The following is a 22991-nucleotide window of genomic DNA, read 5'->3' as shown; positions in this document are numbered from 1 at the left end:
TGTAGATACTGGAGTTATGCACCACACTGCTGATAATATCCCAGACAATATGGAGATGTAGATCTTGGTAGGAACAGTGTAAGTTGTGAACATGTGGAGAGAAATGAAAACTGACCTGACTAAGCTGCATGAGGGGTTTCCAGCAGTAAAAATCTCATAAACGCAGCTGTGTTTGGGGGGGAGTGTGTCTCATGGAAGGGTCAACAGAGCATGTAGGCCTGTGAGAGCTGGGACCGACCATCTGTTTGCAGCCGTGCGGGAGGTTCACTCAGGTTGCCCGAAATTAAGTTTGATGGAGCTTGGCTTTTTCGTGAAGAGGGTGTCCGTTTACATAATGGCAAAAATAATTATGTTTTCCTGGTAAAGCTCCAGCGAGGAACAGGAAGTGAGTTAATTAATCTTCTCCTTTTCCCTTTAATTCCTCAATTATCCATTGATAATTGCATTTCAGATTTATTTGTAAACCTCATTAATCTTTGGTTTGCCCTGCTGTGCCTCTTGAGTCATAGCCGTGCTATCAACACCCACATAGGGAGCTGTACAGCCAACCGATATGCACAACTGCCCTCAGTCAGTATTTTACACTTTATTGGCTCATCCACGTAGTACTACAGGAGAGAGCCTGCACTGAAGGGAGTAGAGGCATATGTGTGAAGCACCACCTAGTGTGTGATTTATTTTTATTCATTTTTATTTTACCTTTATTTTACATAACCACATAGGTAATCTGAGAACTCAGTTCTTGTAATCAAACAGGGACAATTTAGCAGGGACAATCTGGGGTGTCAAAATGTATTACAAATGTAAGGAGTTTGGCCAATCAGATTTCTTTGATTAGGTGTCCAGATGGAGAGAGGAGCTAGTTTTTATGTGACTTACAATGAAAGAGAACATAAGTCCATCTAAAGAGAAATGAGCGATGGTGCGCATGTAAGTGCATCATCAGGAAGACACAAAATGGAAGTTGTGCTAAAATAGAACCAAAATTTTAAAAATCTGATTTGTTTAGCCACTGGGCGTCTGTGTCAGAAAAAGATTGGTGATTCTGCTTCCTGTTGTCACACTGTGGGAAGCTCATTCCACCACTAGGGGGCGGCAGCACAGGCGGGCATCGTGACCGAGAGAAGAGGCCGCACGGAGTGGAGACTGAGAGAAAGGTACCACAGATTGTGGAGTGGAGAGGTCTGGCTGGCATGTAAGGATTAAAGATTGGAGATATTGTGAAATTCTGTGCAAATTCTTTTTACTCTAATGCTTTTCATCTTATTCTTCCATTTTTTTTGAATGCTTAATTGTACATGGAAGCAGTTGTTGCTGCAGCCTCCTGTCAATTCTAAAGAGTTCAGGCAAGCACGTGCTCTCCTCCAAATCCCACAATGCCAAGCGCTGCTTCTTAACTACCACAGTTTGCAAGTTTGGTTCACATAGATGTGAGTTTGAGGAAGACATTTCATATGCAACTTGACAGATGGACTTGCAGGTGCTTCATCAACCTGTAGGACAGTAGTAGTTGTCATCCCAGCTGAAAAAACCCTCCAATCCCTGGGTGATGCTAATGCTAGCTGTGTATTGCACTGTGGGGCTGCCAGCCACAGTCAGCACGGCCTAGCTTCAATCCCAGACAGTGGAACGCATCAATATGCTGAATGTTAACTCTTCTAAAACACTTAACAAGAACACTCTTTAACAATGCTTAATATACAAGATCAAAGAGCAAGACCCCCCTGAATGCTACACAGTTGAAGTTTTGCATGAATACAATCTCTGGGCAAAATAGGATGAAATAAAATGCTATTTAATAACATATACATTTTATGTGCTGCTCTGCTATAGCCAGCACTGACACAGCCCCGATGCAGGTACATGGGCTCAGATTTAATTCTGATAGCAGAATAGCTGATACTATTCGTGTACTAGCTATTCTACTATGAGAATTAAATCAGATATCAAAATGGAAGTTAGAAACAATACATTAAACTATAAACAAACACATAAAAGTGTAACAGCAAACCAAAAACATTAGCAAATATATCTGAAGCATTTTACAATATTTTTTTAATAATGATACTCAGATACAGTGGTATCTATTTGTTCAAATGTAGTTTAATTAATTGGATAAAATACCATAATTTTTGATGATTACAAGTCTGTTAAAGTAGACGGTTACAAAAAACAGAAGCCTACTACTCAAAACACCAACAATGGAAATAATCTCAATATAGGGTTCACGTTTTATCAGAACAGCCCGTGCCAAAACGGATCCTGGACCAGTCAGAGATAATTTGTCTATAATCGTGTTATAATAACATTTACAAGCTAGATGGCAGCACTGTCTTACAGTCCTTTTACACCTTGTCAGCACGAACAGCTCCACCATCACTTTTCGAATAGCCTGATATAATTTTAATTGCGTTCCTACATTAGCGAGCCATAGGCAGCTTGGTGGCTTGCGGGTATTCTGACTATCCTCAAGCCATAGTCAGGTCGCCTTTACAGTAGGCTACGTCCCGTTCGTCAGTGTCAATTACTGCCCAGACACGCCCAACGTGACGACAGAGCTGCTACAGGAAGCACCTCGCGCTCTCGCGAGCTCTGTATGGTTGGTATACTGTAAGATGGCGGAAGAGAATTAGGGCGCAAATGTGGGTAAGCTGCTCTTTCTGCTTAGCTTTGGTGTTTCCTCAACAGCTCGGCCTTTCGGTTACGGAAGGGGCCGACGGAGAGTTGCCTTCACTTCGGCGTCTTTGGTTCTGTGATAGCTTCATGAAAAAGGCATTTGTTGCAGGCTATGTCCATGCAGGGTTGTATGTGAACCGCCATTTTTAATTTTCTATCTGATTGTAAATCGTTTAAAATTGGAAGAGTGCAGGAATGTGCCTAATTTACTAGCGCATGAGTGTGTAGAAACGGGCTTGCACATATAACTGGCTGACTAACTTGCATAGCTACTTGGCTACTGCTTGATGTCTACCCTAGGTATGTAATCTAGCAAAGTGTAAACTTTGCTTGTAGGTTGATCTGTAGCTGTGTTAGCTTCGCTAACTAATTCTAGAGTATAAAGGTGGACAACGATAGCTAACAAATCTTGGCAAGATGAGAGATTTACTGTAGTTGAGGGATGTTTAGGTGCTCCCGCTATTTCGATACTGGGATAGAGAGGAGAGATGGCGTGTTATTGGTAAACTAGTCGGCATATGAAGGTAACCCAGCTGGGTAAAGTTATGATAGTTGCTTGGTTTTCAGTTTTATTAGTGCCACAGAGGAAACGTATGTACATGTTCTATGGGTAATCATGTAAGTTAACTAGTTCAACCATTACTGTCCTCAACCATCAGCTGTGAATCTCCCCAGGGGTCTGTATGGGGAGGTGTATTTGGTAAAATGTATTACTTCTTGGTGGGGAATTGCGTTCATTTCAGGGGTATGTTTTTGGCCTGGAATTTATTTTTGAGCCCCCTCCCTGATTTCAAGGGCTCTGGCCTTTGATACAATGTTATGCAGGTGTCAAAATATGTTAGGCTTCATACAATGTTTTTAAATAAACATGTTCTTCATCTCTTAACAGTTTTGCCATTAACAGCTGATTAAGAAGGGTTTTCAACAAAAACCCTTTAATCCATTATCATGGTATGGAACCTCATTATTTGTGAAAGCATGTAAAAGTAATTAAGCTGCCATTTTATGCCAGTATGGTGGCAGTGGTTCCAACATGTTGCCTACGTGCTCAGTGATTCATCACTTTCTTTACTGAAAATTTGTAGGCTTTATGCAAGATTGATAAATCAGGTGTAATTGTTTTTAAATTTTGCATTGAAATGGATTGGCCTATGTTTCCAATTGGGAGATTGCTTCTCTGAATATCTCACAGTCTGTAGTTTAACTAGTGACAAAAGCAGTCATATCAAATGAACACAGTTGATTGACCTGAATCAAAAATCAAATGACAGCACCAAACTTGCATATTACCCTCTTTAGTTTCCACATAAAACCATCTGATCTTTCCCTTTTCCATCTCGAGTGATCTGAGGTATGATTAAATAATTTTCACAATTATTTTTAGGTCAGTACCCCTGGCTATGTTCGAAATCAGTTTCTCCCTGCACCTTACACCCTGCAAAGAGTGGGTCCTTTGAAGTAGGCCTAAGTGTCATTAAGGTTATTCAGTTCAAATGGCACTTCCTGATGCTTTTAGGGTCTGCCTGTTGCCTAATTTAGTGTAGGAGGGAGATACTTTCCACTGATTTTCATCTAGTGTTGCTCAACCGACATAACTGCTGAATATTCACCCTTCTACTACTCAGAATAAATTTTGTGTAATAGATTTCGTCATTTATTTTGTAGCTTCAGTGATGGTGCACCTAACTCCCATGTATGTAATGGTATAATGACATGGTCCCATGATAAAATCCCATATATCTAACTCCTGTTTGTCCACTGTCATAATCCCATGATCATTCATGTACCTTTTCCTATGATGGCCAAAATGGCAATGCCTGCACAACGTCAAAGAAGCATGCTTTGTTTAAATAAAAATAAGAATTTAAAAAATGACTTTTAATTCTGACTTTTGAAGTGCCCCGATGTGAGTGTGAATCGAGTGTTCTCCTCAACCTGCTGCAGTTCAGACATTGCAGGAGAACATCTGCAGACTTGATGGTGGTTGTGGCTTCTCTTTCACGGATGAGAGTCCCTTTCCTTGCAGTCTTGCTCTGTAATTTAGGCCGCTGTTTAGCCTGGCCTGTATTGAATGATATTGTATATTGTGATATTGCAGAGCATTGTGTTCAGACAGGGCAAACATTGAGCAAAATCTCAGATTTATGGGCTGGATGGGCTGTGTTGTGGAGGAATATGGTAGGGCTGACCTGAATGCTGTTCTTTTTTTAAACATCAAAGCTGCGTTCGCTAGTTTTCAGTGAGGCACGAAAGGTTTGTGATGTCATCCATATCAACTGATTTCTATTTTTATTTGATTATTTGGCCCTCCAAAGCAATAGTTAACATTTCAAGATATCGACTCTGGTGGCAGTGGGCAGTTTTGTAGTACTATGATATAACTTGTGCTTGCTATTATCTTTTATTGATAAAAGCTCAAGTTCAGCAAATAAAACAACATTGGCCTATCAGGTGTTCACAGTACATGTAAGCCATGCCAGCTGGCAGTGAGCGAATGTTTTATGAACGGAAATGGTGTTGAGTGGAACGTCCAGAGGTTGTGGTTAGGCCTACTGCAGCTGCAGATTTGCATTTGCCCAGGGTGTGCTCCTGATTCTTGAATGCATCGGCCGCGACTTCTGGCTACACCATACGTAGCGCCCCTCGCTGCATCTGGAAGACTGTTGCGAATGTGTTGCTGAATGTGTCTGTAATGTGTTGAGAACTATTTAGGGCCCGTAGAGGTCAAGGAGAACCAGAGAAAACCGTTTGGCAACTTGGAACACGCCCCAAAACTCTAGAATGTCTTTCTGAGATTCTCTGTCGGAACAGACTGAGCCACTCAGAGAACGGGAGCGTTGTTTAAGCTTGTGCTTGGCGTAAAGACATTCCAGAAAAGACGCTGGCATTGTTTCCACATTTCACTGAACTAAAATGAGCAAAGCACGAACAGTTTTTGGTTATCGGGCCAAACGGAAACTCCAACAGATGGTTGGCTACTTATTGTGCGTGTGTGCGTTTAATTTCGTATTTACTGTTTCACTCATTTCCGCCAGTTGTAGTTTGTGTCAGCACCTCAGCTAGGCCTATAACTCTTCTATTATTGTGTGTGCAGTTCTGGGCACCACACTAAAAGGAAGATATAGAAGCCTTGGGAAACATACATGGAAGAGCAATGTGCTGTTATGAGTAAAAAGTTGCAAGTAAAAAATAAAGACTGAAGTTGCTTCATCTCTTCAGGTTTTGAGTTGCAGCCTCTAACTGGAGCCTCAATTTGCATTAGAGTTTGTACCTGGAAATACTGACGGTTTTCAGCTCATGGCATTGCAGGTTTAGATTACTAATGTTGTCAGGTTTCCTGTTAAAAGCAAATAAACATTTAAGCCTTTTGCACAATACTTGGACCCTTTAAGAGTTTAAGGTGTAAGATCACAATATGTGATTAAAATGTTCTTAACTGAGCATTCTAATGCTGATGTAACAATCACTACTGGAAACAGAAAGCAGCGGAGTTCTAGAACATTCCAAAATACATATTCTTCAATTAGCCTAACTGCTAAACATGTAAAAGTGAAATATTCCAATTAGGTAGTTAGAGAATATTGGCTTTTTTCTTGGGCGCATCCCCAGCTATTTAACCCTTTAAGGTGTGAGGTCACAAATATGAGATTAGAATGTCCTTAACTGAATGTTCTAATCTCGATGCAACAACCACTACTGGTAATTTGAAAACTGACTTAAATTTTTGAAAAAACATTCTAAAAAATCTAGTCTTCAAAGGGATAATGATGTTTTTTTCTTTGTTTTTAGGCTTGAAGATTGAGTGCAGACAGCTGTGACGGAGGGAACTTGGCTGAGGATTCGTAAAATGTTCATTGTGAAATCCCTTTGTATGGAAAAATATCCTGTTTTATTTTTGCAACTTTGTCTAGTCAATGCTCATTCTGTTTTCCACAATTCTGTGGCATAATCAACTTAAATGGATGCATCCAATAACTTAGGCTAACTGCCAGTGACTTGGCTGCTTTTGGGTTTGCATTCATGCCATCAGTGTAATACCATTGTCTTAGTGTAGAGGCCTTCTGTTTTTAGTCAGTGTTTGTATTCATTAGCTACTGTGCTAAGCTAATAAATGTTTGATGATTTTTCAATGTAGTGATTTTTCAATGTAGTGCTTAAAATGGAGGTTAGATGCAATAAAATGATGCAACAGTGCCTTTAATCACCAAGGGAGTGAAACATCTGTTAAAAAAAGACTGCTTGTTAAAACGACAGAAGAACCCGCTCTCCAGACAGAAGAACCCGCTCTCCGGACAGAAGAACCCGCTCTCCAGACAGAAGAACCCGCCCTCCGGACAGAAGAACCCGCTCTCTGTACAGAAGAACTCGCTCTCTGTACAGAAGAACTCGCTCTCTGTACAGAAGAACCCGCTCTCCGGACAGAAGAACCCGCTCTCCGGACAGAAGAACCCGCTCTCCGTACAGAAGAACCCGCTGTCTGTACAGAAGAACCTGCTCTCTGTACAAAATAACCCGCTCTCTGTACAGAAGAACCCACTCTCCGGACAGAAGAACCCGCTCTCCGGACAGAAGAACCCGCTCTCTGGACAGAAGAACCCGCTCTCTGGACAGAAGAACCCGCTCTCTGGACAGAAGAACCCGCTCTCTGTACAGAAGAACCCGCTCTCTGTACAGAAGAACCCGCTCTCTGTACAGAAGAACCCGCTCTCGTACGAAGAACCTCTTACAGAAGAACCCGCTCTCTGGACAGAAGAACCCGCTCTCTGGACAGAAGAACCCGCTCTCTGTACAGAAGAACCCGCTCTCTGTACAGAAGAACCCGCTCTCTGTACAGAAGAACCCGCTCTCTGGACAGAAGAATCCACTCTCCGGACAGAAGAGCCCGCTCTCCGGACAGAATGTTGCGTGCTGTGGGATGAGGTAGTAGTTTGTATAGTTTTAGGATCACACCAGATCTGGGAGATAACTATACAGCCTACTGTCTTTCCCACGGTAGCTCCTTGACAACGACAGCAACGCGGCGCCTCTGCTGTGTAGCGGATGGAGACCTGCGTGTGGCATGCTTGCGATGTAGAGAGAATGTTCCGGAGCGTGCTGAGGTGCGGTAGTGAGTTATGTTGTTGTCGGGGACTAGAATATGGCGCCCCCTACTGGAGATAAGTATACGACTTACTGCCTCCTGCTGCGTTAAACCTCATAATGTCACTTTTCGATTACAGGGGAATGATTTGTACAGTATTATCATAGAACATTTTTGCTTTTTCAAACGAACTGCAACTCTGAGACTGCAGGAGTAAGAGTTCCTGTTTTTCTAAAGTACTGTTTTTATTGATTGGTAATAAATATTTTTATTATAACTACATCTTTACCTATATTTTTATAAATTTTATTTTTTGTGTTTTACCTTCAGGATTGTACTGTCCCATATATTTGATCTGTGCTTGTATTTTGATTGGCTGTTGTAGTATGCTTGTATAGATATACTAGCACACATACAAAAGAACCCTGTCAGAGTTTGAAATTAATACGTGAAAATAAGCTGAAATTATATTGAACTTTGCTGGTGACTGATATATTGAGCAGACAGCTGTTCCACATGATAGAATGTCTATTATTTTGATAAACAGAACCAAACAAGTGTCATATACTGTAGCATTTTCCCAGAATGCATTTCAAATGAGCTCATTTCAGAGGATGCAACTAAAAACTAGCAAAACATGTAGTGCATGCTGGGATGAAAGGAAACACTTTGGTGAATGAGGTATGTGCTGGTATATGCAAACCAGAGGCTAACTTACAGGTGTGGCTCATCCAGTCATTAAGAAAATAACATCTCAGCATGCAACGGGTGATGCATACAAATGGTTGCCTGTAACTGCAGCCAGCAGGAGGTGACCTCAGTGACTTTGATAAAGAGATGACTTTGATTTGGCGGGAACCATGGCGACCAAGACGGCTCTAATCGGTGTCTCCCTAACGACAGTGTCTAAGGTGACGTCAGCACGGAACTTTGAGGGATTAAATTGATTAACGAGTCAGAAGAGGGTGGGAGTGGTAATGCTATGATCGTGATGTCTGTGAATTCATTCAGAATTCAGGTGTAAAGAAGACTGCATTATTTTAGAATTCAGGTGTAAAGAAGACTGCATTATTTTAGAATTCAGGTGTAAAGAAGACTGCATTAATTCAGAATTCAGGTGTAAAGAATACTGTGCTTTAATTCAGAATTCAGATGTAAAGGAGACCACATTCATGCAGAATTCAGGTGTAAAGAAGGCTGTGCATTAATTCAGAATTCAGATGTAAAGGAGACCACATTCATTCAGAATTAAGGTGTAAAGCAAACTGCTTTGTTTACCTGCTGTTTTCATACTGGGAGAGTGCAAGCAGTTTCCAAAAAATAGCCTATCAATGCCCCTTTACACTGCTGTACTATAGCAAGTGATGTCACATCCTGCGACTTGTAAAGCAGTTAGTTTGTCATCAGTCTTATGGGAGGAGCTAAAGAATATGCATGTTGGGGGTGGTGTGGTCAGGGCGCCATCTGCAAGCGGAGAGGGAGCGGTTTAGCTTGCATTGCAACCACAGGTGTGCGCGATTACAATTATTTGCTAATTGCATTCACCTTTGTTTGCAGTGCCAGCTAAACCGCTCCCTCTCCGCCTGCAGGTGGCGCCCTAACCACACCACCCCTCCACAATGCATTTCACTGGTTTCATGAAAATTTGTATTTCAAAACTGAAAAGATTTTGCATATCAGGATATGTTGACAAACTACAGGGCTTCGAACTTGTCTCGGACATCGGATACATCTGGAACATTTCGTGCAGCGTTAACAGGAAGAAGTGCTAACAGGAATGCTTACGCTGGCTGTTTCGCCCAGCTATTCTGCTTTCTGGCCTATAAGCACTATGCGATACAGTATCTTTCTTTCTGAAGCTCTTTTCGCGCACGGCGCTCAAAGCACTTTCCCGATAAAAGTAAAAAGCTGTAAGTGGATTAAACGGAAATAGAATCTAAGCCTAAGAAAGGAAGATGTGAAGAGTATCTAGATAAGATTTACCATGACCAAAATGGGTAGAACTACATAAAACAACTAAATAAAACAGGGCAGCAATAAAACGCTAGATGCAGATCTGAAAGGCTCAATTTTTGGTTCTTTTATTGCCAGTGAAGGAGAGGGCATCAGGTCTGTAGAGTTGGAATAATGCATTCACAGTTTAGTAGCGGTCTACACACAAAAAAAGCCAAAACAAATTTCTGCTTGAGCCTTAGACTGCGTAGTGAAGTGGGTGACACCTCGATGCTTACATGCATTCAGATTAAATTGAAACCAAACCAAGTCACTTCTGAGACATTTTACACCAGATACGACGCTGAAATCAATGTTTGATTAATGTTGACGTTGATCCAGCGCTTAATATAAATTTCTGGCTTATAGAATTATGTGACCTGGATTCAACTTTGATTCAATGTGTATCTATTATGTCAAAAGCCTGCTTGTTCAACCGTCTGGTTATGTTTTCATCTTGTTTGAGTCTGTTCCCTCACCATTTTGATATATTTAGAATGTGCTTTGAATGTTATGTAAGAAAGGTAATACATACAGTTTGTGATTAATTGTGATTGTCAGGATTTTGTTGAGTTTACAGTGCCGTTTTACCACTGAGGTTCAAATACTGTATAAAATGTGTCAGAATTAAAGTGAATCTTCGACACCAGAGCAGATTGTAAGCATTTGTGGTTTATTGGTCAGATAATTGAAGAACGTTGTTGGGGGGGGGGGGGGTAGAGCACAGCACTCTCTCCCGGGCCCAGGCTCAAAGGGGGCCCAGGATCTGGGGTGTAAATGTTTTCAGTCTGTTACTAAATATATTGATGGGGCCTTCCAGTGTGTTCTGTCCGGGTTCTGAGATTTCTGCTGCAGCTCTTTCTGTAGATGTTGTGCAGTGGATGTTGTGCAGGGACACCACAGCTCTCCAGCAGCCAATGGGAGGGGCGCAGAGTGGACACGCCCCTCCGCTCCTCGGATTTACATGGGAAAGATGCTGCTAATACAAAAAGGTACAAAGTCGCCTAAAAGACTCCTGAACCGATAGAGCACGTGCGGTCAAGCACCCTCGGCTATCACGAAACCGCAAAGCTTAGAGAGCATATCAGGACATGTTGACAAACTACAGGGCTTCGAACTCGTCTCGGACATCAGATGCATCTGGAACAGCAAGCCTTAATGTTTCGGACAAATATAAATATAGGAGTGGCACTCCTAGGCTGTTGATGGAACTGTCGATCGGGTGGAGGAAAATTGTATATTGATTTTTTGCTGTGTAAGTCGCTCTGGATATGAGTGTCTGCTAAATGCGAGATGCAGATGCAGTTTCAGCAAACGCTCTTATCCACAGTGACTTACGACGCAGAACATAAGTGCATTTACTTAAGAGCAGCAGCCAGGGTCCCCTTCCCAGACCAGCGAGTGTGTGTGCAACGTCACTGAAACACTCATGCTAGTGAACTGTGTGAAAGTGAGGTTTAAAAATGTAGAAAATACTGCCTTTGTTGTGCTGAGTGAATCTTTCCCACACACACGTGCGACTCACTTTCAAATAAAGAACAAAGTTTTTTTTTTCTTGTTTTACACAATGTATCAATGGCACTTTTGAAGGGGTTCATCTCACAACATACATTTTTTTCCCCCCCGGTTCTGGTAGAATCTGTCTCATGCTTTGTAGCAAGCATTGGCATGATTAAGCGAACTGGGCGTTAAGGTGGGGGGAGTTGGGGGGAGGGGGTTGCAGAAGTCACAGGGCACATGCCGTAACAGGGCAGGGTAATGGATTGTGTACACGCACAAGCTCCTATAACACTGCTTTGTTGAAGGGAGGAAAAAAAATAATCACACACAAGGAATGCTGATGCTTGGTCTGTCTTTGCATTTTACAGTTCAGTGTTTCAAATCTAAATTTATATGCATGACACACAATACAAAGCATATACTGCGTTTCACTTCTGTACTTTTCATCTACATCCCCTTTTGTTCAGGATTCACCTGTAAATGAGAGCATTATTATTTACCCCCTTAAAATAAATAATTACACACTAAACAGTATACTCCAGCCTAAATCCTCACTACATTAAAAAAAAAACTCATGGACAACACACACAGGGATTCAGTTGGATTACTTAAAATTACTTCTACAATCTATTGTACTTTTATGATTGTATAAATTTTCATTCTAAATGGAAAAAAAGCTGGTAAGCATTATTTATAAAGCACCTGTCATGCATGGAAAATACAGCTCGAAGTGTTGTACGATATAGAAATATTTAAAATAAATTAAATGGAAAAGATTATATAAGATATTAAAATAGATAAAATATACAGTATAATATTCAGCACACCTGAAGGAAAAACAAAGAATATAAAATTAAAAGAATGGATGTAAATAGCTTCAAACCCAACTTGGGAAAAGTTGGGACGGTATGGAAAATACAAATAAAAAAATAAAGCAGTGATTTCTAAATTTACTTTGTATTTCATTGCAGACAGTATGAACACATACTTCATTTAATTTGTAAATATACATCCATTCCTGCCATTCAGGCCTGCAACACATTACAAAAAAAGTTGGGACGGGGGCAATTTAGGGCTAGTAGTGAGGTAAAATAATTAAATGATGATGTGATTTGAAACAGGTGATGTCAACAGTTGATTGTATCATGATTTGGTACAAAAGCAGCATCCAGGAAAGGCCTAGTCCTTTAGGAGCAAAGATGGGCCGAAGCTCGCCAGTTTGCCAACAAATGCGTGAGAAAATTATTGAAATGTTTAAAAAAAAAAATGTTCCTCAAAGAAAGATAGGAAGGGATTTTGATATTTCACCCTCTACAGTGCATAACATAATTAAAAGATTCAAGGAATCTGGAGGAATTTCAGTGTGTAAAGGGCAAGGGCGCAAGCCTAAGCTGACTGACTGTGCTCTCCGATCCCTCAGACGGCACTGCATCAAGAACCGTCATTCATCTATAAGCGATATAGCCACATGGGCTCAGGATTACTTTGGGAAATCTTTGTCAAGCACTACAATACGTAGTTACATCCACAAATGGCAGTTAAAACTTTACTGTGCCAAAAGGAAGCCTTATGTTAACCATGTCCAGAAGTGGTCACGCAGTGGAAACGTGTATTGTGCTCAGATGAATCAGTATTTCCCAACTTTTTCCGATTTTGGGTTGTATGTTTTAACAATGAACTTTATTTTCTCTTCCTATTGTCTAAAACATTAATATACTGTCTGCATATTATCTTAGATACGAAGGTCATGTTTGCAAGTTATCTATGATATGAGTACAGAAATGTGCATTTTAATCTTTAATAAATACATAGCTTTATTTGAGACAGGAAAAAGTGTTGGGTGAAGTAAAAAACCTTGTCATGGTCAGTGACCCCTTTTCTCTGGCTTTTACTGACTTTTGGTACAGTGTGTCCAAAAACAAACTCTTTCTCTTCCCTGCCAAGACAGATGAATGTTATGTAAGAAAGGAAATTCAGAACACACTTTATATTTATGGCTTTGGAAACATATTTCTTTCTTTACTCCAAGGTTTTCTACTTAACCCTTTTCTTTTTCCTGTCTTAAACTGAATCTTTGTTTTTATTAAAGATTCAAATGCACATTTAAAAAAAATTATTTGGCTGTTACGTTTTGTGGGGTGACATTTGTGAACTTTCTGTTGGGGTCTCCCCTCTTTCCCAACGTTAGCGGGGGATTCTGCATCTTTTCTGGGAAGGGGAGGGGGCGGGGGCGGGGGCAGGGGAGGGTGGGGGAGGGAGAGGGAGGAGCACACGCTCAACAGAGCGCGGGCGATCCAGCACCCTCGTTTATCACGAAACCGCGAAGCTTCGAGAGAGAATGCAGCGGCATCCATCGAACATGAGAATCTCCTTCACTACTGCCCAGCCAGCCTGATGTTTTTAATGCTGGTGGAATTTACCTGAAGCTTTGCAATGGAGATCATTCTGAGGTGGAACTTGTTATAGGGAAAAGAAGTACAAACAGTGAATGTATTGACAGAAAATTAACGGCAGACACGTAAGGGAAGCAGAAGAGATACGGTATTTCATACAATTGGCAATACAAATGGTGGTGAAACAATACTGGTAGAGTACAGTCTACATTTTGAACACTGCAAGATGCAAGATTATATACAAGATATTTAAAAAATCTCTAAAACAGCTTTAAAACGGTAAAGTGCACACATTTAATAAAAATGAAGCACGACTGTACCATGGAGAAAAATAACCACACACTTTTTCAGACACTGATCAAGCAAATTTATTTATGCAGCATGGAGAGAACACGCACAGAAATAATTATGCATCTGCTCTGCCCCTGTCAGAACAGCTTTCAGACATTTATAGCCTCATACATAGTCACACCCATAACTGACATATTAAAGCAAAACATACCCTCTATGGGTATGGCTAATCCTTTAGTCTAATTCCATGATACCTCCTAGCAGCAAAGAACATTCTCACGCCATTTATAAAAAGAAATGAAATGCAGCAGGGTGTGATTTGGCACGGAGGAAAAACAAAGATTCTAGACTCTTCCACAACAGTAGAGAGCTGCAGGACCAGGGACAGCACAGGCCCCACTCACAGTAGAGCTGCAGGACCAGGGACAGCACCGCTCCACTCACAGGAGAGCTGCAGCACCAGGGACAGCACAGGCCCCACTCACAGTAGAGCTGCAGTACCAGGGACAGCACCAGCCCCACTCACAGGGAGCTGCAGGACCAGGGACAGCACAGGCCCCACTCACAGGAGAGCTGCAGGACCAGGGACAGCACCGCTCCACTCACAGGAGAGCTGCAGGACCAGGGACAGCACAGGCCCCACTCACAAGAGAGCTGCAGGACCAGGGACAGCACAGGCTCCACTCACAGGAGAGCTGCAGGACCAGGGACAGCACAGGCCCCACTCACAGGAGAGCTGCAGCACCAGGGACAGCACTGGTCCCACTCACAGGAGAGCTTCAGGACCAGGAACAGCACAGGCCCCACTCACAGGAGAGCTGCAGCACCAGGGACAGCACAGGCCCCACTCACAGGAGAGCTGCAGGACCAGGGACAGCACCGCTCCACTCACAGGAGAGCTGCAGGACCAGGGACAGCACAGGCCCCACTCACAAGAGAGCTGCAGGACCAGGGGCAGCACAGGCTCCACTCACAGGAGAGCTGCAGGACCAGGGACAGCACAGGCCCCACTCACAGGAGAGCTGCAGCACCAGGGACAGCACTGGTCCCACTCACAGTAGAGCTTCAGGACCAGGGATAGCACAGGCCCCACTCACAGGAGAGCTGCAGGACCAGGGACAGCACAGGCCCCACTCACAGGAGAGCTTCAGGACCAGGGACAGCACTGCTCCACTCACATGAGAGCTGCAGGACCAGGGACAGCGCCAGCCCCACTCACAGGAGAGCTGCAGGACCAGGGACAGAGCCAGCCCCACTCACAGGAGAGCTGCAGCACCAGGGACAGCACAGGCCCCACTCACAGGAGAGCTGCAGGACCAGGGACAGCGCCAGCCCCACTCATTGGAGAGCTGCAGGACCAGGGACAGCACTGCCCCACTCACATGAGAGCTGCAGGACCAGGGACATCACCGGCCCGACCCACAGGCTGGAAAGCAGGTGCAGCCTATTACCTAATTGATGGGCTGCTCAGTCTTTGTTCTTAGGTCTATGGAGAGATGGTTGCAGATATGTCTGCATGTGTGCACATATGTGTGTGTGTGTGTGTCTGTGGCTGTGTGCCTGTGTGTGTATCGTCTAGTGCTATAGACGTTACAAACTTTCTCCTGAGATGTGCATCTGATAGATTAATGACTGCAAAGCTGAAAAAGTTGGAAACTTTATAAGGTACCGTATGAATACTCGGTAATGAAAATGGTCATTAACTCTGGTTAGTATTTAAACGAGCCCGAACTGACACATGAACATGAAACACCATTCAGTGTGTAACAAGTGTGCAAATGGCACAGTGGTGAACTCTGTTCAGAAAACTACAGAGAAGATTGTGCCTATACTCTGCAAAACTGTTTAAGTCAGAGGACTGATGATGGAGTTCAGCAAAAGTGAGAGTGGGGGGGTCATAACAGAGTGAGTGGGGTGACTGAGAGTGGGGTGGCTGTGTAGCGCAATGGGTAAGGAACTGGGCTTGTACCCGAAAGGTCATAGGTTCGATTTCTGGGTAGGACATTGCCATTGTACCCTTGAGCAAGGTACTTAACTTGAATTGCTTCAGTATATATCCAGCTGTATAAATGGATACAATGTAAAATGCTATGTAACCGCTGTATAAATTGCTCTGAACAAGAGCGACTGCAAATTGCCTGTAATATAATAACAGTCACCATGTTTGTTTACACTCAACTCTTGCATTAGTAAAATTCACAAGATACTGAACATGGAGATTGCCTTTCTTGCTGACGAGCAATTTAATCTTGTGATTCTCTTTAAGTGCGGGAGCCGGTTCTGTGTGTCCCGTTCACATGGGTAACGTACTCCTTCCCCTCTCAGGTTGTGAGTGGACAGGTGTGCAATGGCGACAGGGCAGAGGATGCTGGGAAATGTAGGATTGTGACATTTGTGAAGCAGATGAGAACAAGGGTGAACCACGCAGTGAGCAGAATCATACCTTGTTTATGTCAACATGTTTACAGCTCAACATGAATATCACAGGAGAAGGAACAGATCAGCATTTTTATAAAATTATGAGAATGCAGATGCCGCTGTTTGCAAAAATATTGCTTCAGCGAAAAGGCGACTAAGCAGTAAAATTGCTTATGGATGACTGAGGACATACCGAAATCAGGCTCTTATGGCCAGTAGTACTGCTGATTCTTCCCCTCTAATCAGGACTGATTCAGACCTGGGACACCAGGAGAGTTATATCTCTCCTGCTGAGGGATACAGAGACATTAAGCGATCAATTAACTATCAGGTAGAAAAGAAACCCAGCAGTACTACTGGCCACAAGGGCCAGATCTGAGTATTCCTGACTTTGCGTTTTCCAGTTGGTCCTCTGATAAGGAAAATAGGGCAGCAGTGTAGCATAGTGGGTAAGAAACTTGGCTTGTAACCAAAAGGTCAGAGGTTTGGTTCCTGGGTAGGACACTGCTGTTGTACCCTTGAGCAAGGTACTTAACCTGCTTTGCTTCAGTATATATCCAGCTGTATAAATGGATGCAGTGTAAATGCTGTGTATAAAGTTGTGTAAGTCGTTCTGGATAAAAGTGTCTGCTAAATGCCTGTAATGTAATGTAATGGAAAACCCCAGATTAGGTGATAATTGAAAAAGAGAAGCTGAATTTTCATCACCTATAAACTGAAAGCATTTGAAATTTTTGAAGTGAACCAGGAAATATCATTTTCAAATATTTTCCATTTACGCAGATACAATGTGTGAAAAAGAATTATCTACACTTAGCTTCACTTTTTTCTATATGTTATCAGTAGATGTACAGTGATCTATTATTCTCATTGCCTCTTTGTTTCAATTACCAAACAAAAAGAACACAATGTACGCAGTGCTTAATAACTTGATTGTAGATATTGTCATTGATGTATGCAGGGCTGATCTCCATGTTACAGCTATTTAAATTGCTCATAGTACCCAAGGTGTTGACTACGGTTGAATGTGTCAGAGAAAATCAGCCCCAGAGAAGCTTGAGTGTGTTACATTTGGGCCAGAGGAGAGATATGGGAAAGGAAGGATTCTAGTTATAATTCTGCATGATCATGTGACATTACAAACGAGCGTAAATACAATGAACATGTACTGCTCTGTGCTGCAATGTCAATACCAGGTAGTTATAATGTTTTTGAACTGGATTCTCAAGCTTCGTTTATTTTCGTAAGGCATTCCACAACCATGGAGGATTGCTCAAACTAAAAAATCCCTGTTCTCCCATTCCCTTGGCCTATTCCACTTGGCCTCTCCACTACTTTTCAGTGTTCCGTGCAGTGCACTAGGGGTGGCAGGTGATTCCCTACTAGAGAACATGGGTACAAGCAGACAGGAAGCCTGGACTTTGGCCTAAATCGAGCTCAACAAGAAGCCAGCGGCCAGGAGTACAGGTGAAAACATGTAACTCAGAATTAACACCATGCACTTGCTTCATATAAAATGGTGTTGTCTACATTTGCATTTTCTAAATATTTCTCTTGACCTTCTGGGCATAAATAATGAGATTAGGCTCTAAGAAATAAGTCGCTTGTGACAAGGCTGGAAAAGTCCCATTGATTCCTTTCTGAAAGAGGCTACTTCTTGTATACTTTCGTGGGTCTCCCAGACAGGAAATTCTCTAGGCTGGTCCTCACGGGACTCCGCCTCTTCCTCTCTGAAACCAGCAGCAGCTATTGAGGGGGAACAGGTCCTCCCAGGTCTGCTTCCCACCATCATAGCATGTTACAATGGCACTTCTTAAGGTAGGCAAGCATCCATGTTTTTTTTTTTTTTCCTGTGCCACATTTACTATATATGTACATATATATAACTTAAATAATTATTATCATTATTGTTATTATTATTTATTTTTATTATAGCCCTTTTTATGCAATGCAAGTTTCACCTTTCAAAAGGTACTCAGACACAATTCAATTTCAGGGGAATTTACTAATAAAGATGACATAAAGATAACAAAGTGAAGTAAAATATGCAATCATAAAAAGAGACAAAAAAATAATAATATGAAATAAATTAAAAGCAAGTCTAAACTGATCTGTGCTTAAAAGAGATTGATTAAGTGTTTGTGCATTTGTAATGATTTCATAGTTTTGAGCCTGTACAGTGAATATTTGACCTTAAAAGCTCAATTTCATCATTGAACCTTCTTTCATTTTCATTTATGTATGATTGGATTTTGCTCTCATATTTCATATTTCTAATTTGTGCTGCTGATTTAATTGGCGGTGGTACATCATATTTCATAGGGGTGGTACAGAAAGGTCTTTCATAGATCTCCATACCTGACTACTGATTTATGTGGGGGTGGTACAGAAAGGTCTTTCACAGAGCGCCATACCTGACTACTGCTCCTGGACGCCCTTGCTGCACATCAAAACTCTCAATCTGGTGCCCTCCGGTTTGCCAAGGAACAAACAAGAGTCATATTCCTTCACTGGCAAAGTCACACACCCCCTGTTTATCCTCCATCTGTCTGTTCGTGACAGAAAGAGAGAGGACACACACTTCCTTATAGCAGCGTGATGTATTGTAATATGAATATCAGTAGCAGAATGTTTATACCACAGCATTATATTTTGTGATATACAGTTTCAGCAGTGGAGTGTGTATACCGCATTGTTATATATTGTAACATAAAGTATCAGGAACAGGATCTGTTTATTACACTGTGATATATTCTGATAATGTAGTATCTGCAGCAGAATGTGTATACCATATTGTTATATATTGTAATATACAGTATATGTAGCACAATAGTCATACAGCTGTTATGACACAGTGGGAGGGGTATATTGCAATATGTAGTACAGTGTCCAAAACAGAGTGTGTATTAGACATAACACTATGTGTTTTAGCTAAAGTCCTTGAAATTTTGTTAGTGAACAACTTAAAGAATTTTTAGACACAAACGGTATTTTATCACAACATCAGTCAGGCTTTAGAAAACAGCACAGCACAATAACCACTGCAATTAGTGGTTGAGTGGTGAATGACATTATTGAGGCACTGGACTGCAAAAAATACTTTGCAGCTCTTTTTATTGATTTGTCCAAGGCTTTTGACACAGTTGATCATGTCACCTTGATGGATAGGCTCTACAATATTGGCTTATCTGAGCATGCAGTAAGTTGGTTTTCAAATTACTTGTCAGCAAGAACACAGTGTGTCCAGTTTGCTGGGTCTTCCTCTTCTTTCCTCCCTGTTTCAAAAGGCGTGCCCCAGGGGTCCATACTAGGACCACTGCTGTTCTCTATATATGTAAATAATCTTTGTGATAATTTATCAAATGCTGCGTTCCATTTTTATGCAGATGATACAGTTATCTATTTCTCATCACCATCAGGAGTACAAACCCTTGGATTCTTGCAGTCTGCCTTTGATGTTCAGTCCCATTTAACTCAACTTAAGTTGGTATTAAATGCAGACAAATCCAAATTCATGCTATTTTCAAATGGCAAAGAGATAATATCTAATCTAAAACCCCAAGATCTCAACTGCTCAAGGGGTTGAAATTGAAATGGTCACAACATATAAGTACTTAGGTATTATTATTGATCAGAACTTGTCATTCAGGAAACACATTGAAAACCTTGTTTCCAAGCTGAAACTTAAATTAAGTTTCTTCTTTAGGAATAAATCCTGTTTCTCCCTCCAGGCAAGGAAACGCTTGATATCTGCAACTTTTTTACCTTTGTTGGACTACGGCAATCTGCTCTTTATGAATGCTCCTGACCAGTGCCTAAAGAAGTTGGATACTGTATACCACTGTGCTTTACGTTTTATTACTGGCTGTGGCAATCTTGTGCACCACTGTACTCTGTACGCTGCTACTAAGTGGCCATCTCTGTATGTCCGCAGACTTTCACATTGGTCGGCTTTTATATATAAATCTCTCCTGGGCTGGTTCCTTCTTATCTGTGTAATTACATGTGTAAAAACCAAAATCAATATGGCCTGCGTTCTCACGATATCCTGCAGATGTTGGTTCCCAGAGTTAGGACAGAATTAGGCAAAAAAGCTTTTAAATACACTGCCCCCTTTTCCTGGAATAAGGTACAGAAGGACCTGAAATTGTCAGAACTAATTACTATGGGGAAATTTAAGTCAATTTTAAAGGATCATGAAAATAGTACTCTTGGTCATTGTGATTGCTCCTAAATTTTAACTGAAATCGTTTTTAGAAAATTGCACCTGTTTATGTCCTTGACCTTGTATTGCATTTTAATTGGATATTGTGTTCACTTATTTGTATTGTATGACAGTTGTATTTGTCTGTTTGTATTCTTGTGTTATTGTTGTAACAATGTTTATGCTGCTTTCTTGGCCAGGTCACTCTTGAAAAAGAGATTTTAATCTCAATGAGACTTTTACCTGGTTAAATAAAGGATATATATGTATGTATATTAGAGACCAGTGAGATGTCTTAAATAGCTCTAGAAAGGAGGGCTGTAGACACACACACTCTGATGAAAGCCTATTCTAATCTTCCAGAACTGCACACACCCTGTTCATTACCGAGGCTGCTGTGGATTCGCAGACCACACCGGACAAACACTATTTAAAAAACCATTATTCCCTCTGCTGGCTGAATATTAGATAAGAGCGCGGTCATCTAGATGAGCAGTAATGAGTCTGGAGATTAATCCCAGCCGGAAAGAGAACCCTCTGCAAGATGCTGCGTTTGTGTCTCCTTGCTGCTCTTCATCTCTCACAGGCCTTCGCAACTGCGAAGAGCTCGTCATCACCGTTAGACTGTGCTACAGTGCCTGCCTCACTGCGGAGAACCTGGAGGTGGTCCTGGAGGACCAGCTGGACCTCAAGGAGCACGCTGAGGCAGCATCGTGATTCTGCGGATTCCTCCTGATGTTGATCGACCGTGCCTGACTACATACTCCACCCAGCTAATCGTCCAGGCCACGGTAATCTGTCTGGATTACTAAATCTCCCTTCTCGCCTGCCAGCCTGTGCCAAGCCAGCTTCTACTATTCATCCAGAACGCTGCTACCTGACTTGTCTTAAACCTTCTAAAGTTCTCTCATGCCACCCCGGTTGCCGCCAGGATCAGTTTCAAAGTCCTGAGTCTGGCCTACGCTGCAGCCGACAGGACAGCCTCTTCCTACCTACAGGACATACTTCAACCCAACAAGCCAGCACGACCACTTCCTGCAATCCAGGTGAATGGTTCTCGCTCGAGCCGACCACAGCGCTTCTCCACCCTAGCTTCCCGGTGGTGGAATAAACTCTCCATTCCTCCACAAACCGTTCAGTCAACGCATTTTCCACTGTTGAAGACACATCTCTTCAGACTCTACCTTGACTAACTCCAACCCTGCACTCTGCAGGGCTACCCCTAATCTAGTATAACTTAAATGTAGCACGTGTATCTTGATCTATCACTTTCAACTTACACTTGTATCTTCGTTGTGATGTTGTAGCTGTTTATCATGCCTCTTATAACCATGCCTTACTTCTCGTTCATGACTTGCTATAACTTTACTGACTTAGCCAATGTTCACTGTGTAAACTAGACTTGATGTTCATGGCTATGGAGAACTGATACGTTACAAAACTTGTACCTTATCTGACCTGTGTTCTGTAGTTGTTCCAGCCACCTTTGGTGAGCATGTTCATCGCTTTGAACAAAGGCCTCTGGCAAATAAAATGTAAAGTAATGTTATCTATAATATGATTGTTTTTATCGACAATATAGAGACAAGTCTGATGAAGTGATAGAATATGTGTCTGCAATTATGACTTTGACAAAACTAGTAGCCTAAAAGTTAGAGTTGCCTTTGTTTTTTTGTGGAAAATTTAAGTGCTTGATACTAATTTTGTTTGCATATTCTCAATCCAACAGTTCAAGGAAATGTTCCCGAAATGTTTAAGAAAAAATAAAGATTTCCGTTCTGTTAATTCTGTGGCATAGTGTCACGGTATATATTGCAATATGCAGGGTAGCACTGTGTATGCCATATTGTGATATACTGAAATATGCACTTTTTTCTGCGATTTATTTTCATTCATTTTAAATGTGTCAAGTTGAGGCATCCCTTTCCCTTTCAGGTTAACACAGCAGAGTTCACTCGGCGCATTCATAATTCATAATTTGTTAATAAATCCTGTATATTAATGATATGAGCTCAGCTGCACGGGGTAGACATGTTTGGGGAGGAGGGGGGTTCTTTTGTCTGCAGTGCTGCATTGATTGGTCTGTGGATTTCACATGACAAATCACGTCTCTCTGTTGATACTGGGAGTGTATGGCCCCTTCTGGGGTGCTTCTGACAGTGTGCGTCCAAAGAACTGAGCGTCTGGAAAGAGATGGTTTGCTGGTTCTGTTTCTGGTAAATATCAAACTGCTGGTGCTTGGTCGACAGAGCCAGGAAGCGATGCAGAGAGTGAGAGAGAAGGGACTGGGCTGAGGAGGGGCCGGGGAGGGGGAGGGGGGATTGGGGGGTGGAGGGCGGGGCAAGGAGGCACCAAGGGAATACAGAGATTGAGAGAGAGCATGTGTGTGTGCGTGTGAGAGAGAGAGAAAGAGAGAGAGGGAGAGGGGAGAGGAGGG

General features: G+C 42.0%; 2 long non-coding RNA genes across 2 annotated transcripts; both read left to right on the top strand.

Annotated features, from left to right (window-relative positions):
- Window positions 1-2464: 2464 nt before the first annotated feature.
- Window positions 2465-6877, top strand: LOC135237983 (uncharacterized). The gene is made up of 2 exons (XR_010324977.1): window positions 2465-2646; window positions 6466-6877. It is a non-coding gene; the product is annotated as an uncharacterized LOC135237983 (long non-coding RNA).
- A 529-nt stretch (window positions 6878-7406) lies between these two features.
- On the top strand, window positions 7407-10399 carry LOC135237982 (uncharacterized). Its single transcript, XR_010324976.1, has 2 exons — window positions 7407-8774; window positions 8874-10399. It is a non-coding gene; the product is annotated as an uncharacterized LOC135237982 (long non-coding RNA).
- Window positions 10400-22991: the final 12592 nt, after the last annotated feature.

Source organism: Anguilla rostrata, chromosome 13 (genome assembly GCF_018555375.3).
Source record: "Anguilla rostrata isolate EN2019 chromosome 13, ASM1855537v3, whole genome shotgun sequence".
In the NCBI taxonomy this organism is placed as follows: domain Eukaryota; kingdom Metazoa; phylum Chordata; class Actinopteri; order Anguilliformes; family Anguillidae; genus Anguilla; species Anguilla rostrata.
Note: the sequence above shows the minus strand (reverse complement) of the source record. Positions and strands in the feature narration are given on the sequence as shown.